Here is a 5,795-nt window from a genome sequence, read left to right as displayed (position 1 = left end):
AAATGGGCTCTCATTTTAACCCATATCATGGTGTGTGATGCTGAGCTATGAGTTTCTAATGGTGTTTGTATTTGCACGGTTCTAAACATTAATATTTTATGTGCCACAACAGCATATTCTGTCTCAGTGGCTTTATGATTTAAATGGGGATGATTGTACTGAGAATAACTTTCATCTTTTCTTCAACTGAATACTGTTTCTGTGCTGTTTTGATGTACTTTAAAGAGTTGGCAGTCAAAATTAAAATTGCTGGATGATAAGATACTCTTAATAAGATAATGTGAATTACAGAATGTACAATGTTTTTAAAATGTATAAATTGCGGTGTACAGCGTTTATTATGAGGGGGTAGAATCCACAGCTCAGTACTCACTACTCAGTACTCATGAGTACTTTTAAATAGGCTACTCTTTTACTCTTACTCAAGTAGGTTTTTGGACAAGTACTTTTACTCTACTCACACTACATTTTTTGGAAGGTAATGGTACTTTTACTTGAGTATATTTTTCCAGTACTCTTTCCACCACTGTATGTAACTCAAATACTCCGATAATTAAAAAAAAGTGTTCTAATTTCATTGTTCACAATATAGCACAACAATATATAGCAATAAGCAGCAATATTTACTACATCGGCTTGGCTTACTAGAAAATGTGAAAAACATTTTTAAACATTTTAAAGAATGAAGAATTCCAAATGACTATGTGCAATCACACTGACTCATTTAATTGAAGAAGACAGCTTGAATGAACTGATTTGCAAAAATGACTCAAACTCGTACTGACACATGCACCGATACCACTTTTTCCAGTACTTGCCCGATACGATACTTTTATTTTTGGTACTTGCCGATACCGAGTACCGATACCAATATTTTCATTGCATTTGTACATTTTTTAAATATTGGATACAGAAACCAAAAGAGTATGTATAATGTTAGTTGGTTAACTTCATTTATCAAATAGATACAGTCAAACCTAAATGTATTCAGACACCTTAACCATTTCTCACATTATCACAGTTTATTCACTATAGTTTAGAAAATGGTAATAAAATATGACAAGAACTCAGAGTTAAACTGTGTCAGAACAAATTCAGCTTGATAATGTCAGATAACTTTGATAGAAAGGTATGTAATGGATTACAATCAACCAAAAATGATTCATACAGCTATCAATACTTTGTCGGGTGACCCTTAGCCTTAATGACACCATATAGTCTCCTAGGCATGCTGTCAACCAGTTTCATGCAAACCTGAACATAAATTTTTCCCCAGACTCGGTCTGAATAATTTTTGGTGGCAAATTTGTATCAGTTTTACTGGTAGTCCACTGTATCAAGAATTTTTGGGTATAATATATCACAGTTCAGTTTATTTTGCTATCCTCACTTACATCTGGTCAAAGCAGGGTGGCCGATATAAAGCCGATATAATTGTATTTATTTTAATTAATATTTAAGAAATGTGAAATAATTTGAAAATGGATACAAAAATTAATTTGCTAAATAAAACATACTTATACTTTAGATGACAAAGTATTTTCCACAAATAAATATTTAATAAAAAATATAATTAAAAAGGATTGGGAATGCATTGGGAATATTATTATTATTTTTTCAAATAAATCCAAGGTAACAGTCATTTTACATACAGCACACAGTGAAAATGATATGAATATGAGGGCAAATGCATAAAGCCCAGCATAATTTGAAATCACGAATATAATGTTTAAAGCATTCAATCTGCACAGACCGAAAGTCACGCAGAGAACACGCATGCAGGTCACATGCACACTTCACAAGATCTGTGATTCGACTAAGTTTGCAAGGTTTGTGAAATTAAATGTTCATTAGCCATTCAAAGATTTGTTTAAATGATGTAAATGCGTATTTGCTGAATGCTGACAGTAAACGAGAAAGTATTATAATGTTTGCCTTTCTATTATTAATAATATAAGAGCAATCGTTATAATATTTTTTGTATACATTTTAATTCCTTTGTTTAACAGTTCTATCTGATATGATATCATATTAGACAGACTTCTATCCGTATTAGACAGAACTGTTAACGACAACAGCGAACAAGAGGGAGAATGTGAGCACTATGTGCTCAGGCGCTGCCGCTCTCAGCGCTGTCAAAATAAAAGTCCCGCCTCGAATGCATCGGCCAAACAGAAAAACTAATCGGCCGATGCCGATATTTGAAAAGTGCCATATATCGGTCGATATATCGGCCTTGGCGATATTTCGGTCGACCACTACTCACAAGTTTTCATGACTCAATAAAAAGGGCAAAACTAACCAACTGGCATGGTCTTTATGAAAAAAAAGGCCAAATTCAAGACAATAAAATCATTGCAATATTTGTTTTCTTATATGTTTCTTACGTCTAACTAAATCAAATTGAACAGCTTGTATTCAATTCATGGCCTTGTTCTGTTTTTCCAATCCCACAATTAATATTTCAATACACTATATAAACTTTCATTATCAACTCTCAAAAGTCTGGGGTTGGTAAGACGACAAAATATTTTTGTGGAAACTTTGATAAATTGTATCAGGAATCTTTGATGTATAGAAAATTTGGTAAAAATTAACTTGAAGCCTTTTTGTATAATGCATTATAAAGGTATTGATAATTAGTGTTGGGGAAAGTTACTTTTAAAAGTAATGTAAAGTTACTTTCCTAAAAAAAATAACTAATTGCGTTACTTCATTACTTTTTATGGAACATAATACGTTACATTACTTTTGCAATACTCAACATGGAAACAAGAGAGGTCTCAATCAATAAATGGAAAACAAAGTAACTTGCGCTACTTATTATAAAAAGTAACTCAGATATTTTGTTGTAAATTTAAAAGTAATGCGTTACTTTACTAGCTACTTGAAAGAAATAATCTGATTATGTAATTCAAGTTACTTTTAATGTGTTACCCCCATACACTGGGGTTGATAATGTACATTGTAATATAATATATATTTTCATAAATATTTGTAACTAAAGTTAAAATGCATAATATTTGAAGGTTTGTTTTTCATGTGTTTTAATGCATTATACTTTCTAATGAATAGATAAGCATTATACTGTACTAACTGTGGTTACTATTATTCATGAGATCATACAATGCATTATAAGGTGCATTAAAGGTCAGCGTTTATATTACATGTAAATCTTTTATAACATTATGAATGTCTTTACTGTTACCTTTGATCAATTTAATGTGTCTTTCTTGAATAAAGCTATTAATTTCTTTAAGAAAAAAATCTTTTGAATGGCAGTGTATATAGACTTTGTGATCTATCATAACTGCCCCTAATTAAAGTTGGAGACCATTTCTCTAAAAACAAACATATTGTCACACCCCATTGGACTTTTGGTGTTTTCATTACATAATATTTGAAGGTTTGTTTTTCATGTGTTTTAATGCATTATACTTTCTAATGAATAGATAAGCATTATACTGTACTAACTGTGGTTACTATTATTCATGAGATCATACAATGCATTATAAGGTGCATTAAAGGTCAGCGTTTATATTACATGTAAATCTTTTATAACATTATGAATGTCTTTACTGTTACCTTTGATCAATTTAATGTGTCTTTCTCGAATAAAGCTATTAATTTCTTTAAGAAAAAAATATTTTGAATGGCAGTGTATATAGACTTTGTGATCTATCATAACTGCCCCTAATTAAAGTTGGAGACCATTTCTCTAAAAACAAACATATTGTCACACCCCATTGGACTTTTGGTGTTTTCATTGCTCATGTGTTCTGTGTGACTTAGTTTTCCCTCATGTCTGATTATTGTCATTTGGTTCAGGTGTGTATATCATTAATTACCCTCATCAGCCCTCCTATTTAAGTTGTGTTCAATTCACTATTTGTCGTCCGGTCTACTATGTCCCTACGTGTGTTTCCTGCCTGTTATGTCCTGGATTTACCCTTGTGTGGATTTATTAAAGACTATTTGCATTAATCTTCATCTTCTTCGTGTGTTTATCTCACCGTAGCGTGACACATATAGGCATTCATCTTAAGGAAATTAGAATCTGTGTCTTCATTCTTTAAAGAAGTCACTGAGGCCATATGCAAAATGATTCTGAAAAACAGAGTGAACTAATAAGAACTGCCCTCAAAGCATTTTTGTGGCCATGGATTTGGTGAACGCTCCTCGGCATTCAAACATACTGCAACTTTCTCCAAGACATAAATGCTTTACAATATATGTATCACTGCTAAGCTATATTTAACTACATTTGTGGTTAATACAAAGTGAAAAACATCACTAAAAATTTCCGTTATATTTTTTTCTGGCCGAAATCCATTAAAACCATGTCTAAAGCCGAGTCTAAAATATTTACAGAATTTTTAGTTGAGGAATTTAAGTATTCATCCCAACTAGTGACTCTAATATCCATAATATGGCAAATATGAAAGAAAAACCACCAAAACCAAAACACTGGACTTCAGAAACAGCACGAGAGGAGCTAAAGCGGTTATCGGAGGTACTAGAGGACCACTGGTATGGACCTACAGAGAGAGAAGGGCTGACATTCCAGACATGCCCTTATTAAGAAAGCCACAGTATTGCTAACACACACACTCTCTCGCCCTCTCTCTCTCTCTCTTTCTCTCTCTCAGGAGATCCGTTGTGTCACCCACACCTCCGTCCTTCCCCTCCCGTCCACTTCTCTCCTTCCCTCTCGCTTACGAGCACCCCAGTCCAAAAAAGGCCTGAAGAACAGGGAAATCATAGGGGGTGGGGGTGGGAGTGGGAGTGTGGGTTGCCTGACCAATTTAGGCATCCACTAGGGCTCAGGAAACACACAGAGCTCTCCCCAAGGACAATACTGCTGTTGTATGTGTACTGGGTTCATAACTTTCACATAGCCAACTGAACTAGAAATCACGCATATTATTAACAGTCAACATACACACGGCTGTTTCTTTCTTAAAGCATGTGAATTGTTGTGCATTTTCTCCCTTATGTTTGGGTATTTATGTGTAGTTCTGATGAGTAAATATTGACCTTGGTTTCAAGCATGTTGCCTTATCTGTGAGCAGACATCATGAAAAGGTCACCCGCCGACTCCAGCAGCGCTTGGCCTCTGAAGAGACATCGGTTTACAGAATCAAGTGACAAACCAAAAGCATCCAACACTCTTGATGGATAACCAGTGTTCATTAAAGAAGCATCTTGTCTAAACCTTTAACCCCACATTATGCTATTATAAACACTTTGAGGGGGATTTATTTGACCGACTTCTGACTATCTGACTTGCTTTTGCTGAATGAATCTCAAGAAAGCTCTAATGAATGCCAGCTTCATATATTCACCGCCAAATCAACAGAAAAAAATAACACTGATATAATCTTCATGACAATGAATAACTATAGTTATTCGAATTATTGTAATGCTAAAAAAATGAATTGTATTAAATTATTTTACATTGTAAATATGCACAACTGTTCAAACGTTTGGATTAAACAAATTAATACTTTTACTCACCACAGATGCATGCATTTGATCAAAAGTGACAGTAAAGACTTTGATAATTTTACAAAAGATTTATTTCATAAAAACGCTCTTCTTTCGAACTTTCTATTCATCGAGGATCTTGAAATTAATGTATCCCAGTTTTCACAAAAATATTAAGCAGCACAATTGTGCACAACATTAATAATAATAATAATAATAATAATAATACATGTTTATGAAGCAGCAATTTAGCATATCAGAATGATTTCTGAAGGAGTAATGATGCTGAAAACTCTTTGATCTCAGGA

The sequence above is a fragment of the Sinocyclocheilus grahami genome, unplaced genomic scaffold (genome assembly GCF_001515645.1).
Source record: "Sinocyclocheilus grahami isolate Dianchi unplaced genomic scaffold, SAMN03320097.WGS_v1.1 scaffold676.1, whole genome shotgun sequence".
NCBI lineage: Eukaryota > Metazoa > Chordata > Actinopteri > Cypriniformes > Cyprinidae > Sinocyclocheilus > Sinocyclocheilus grahami.
The sequence above is the reverse complement of the archived record's forward strand: the minus strand, read 5'-3'. Positions refer to the sequence as shown.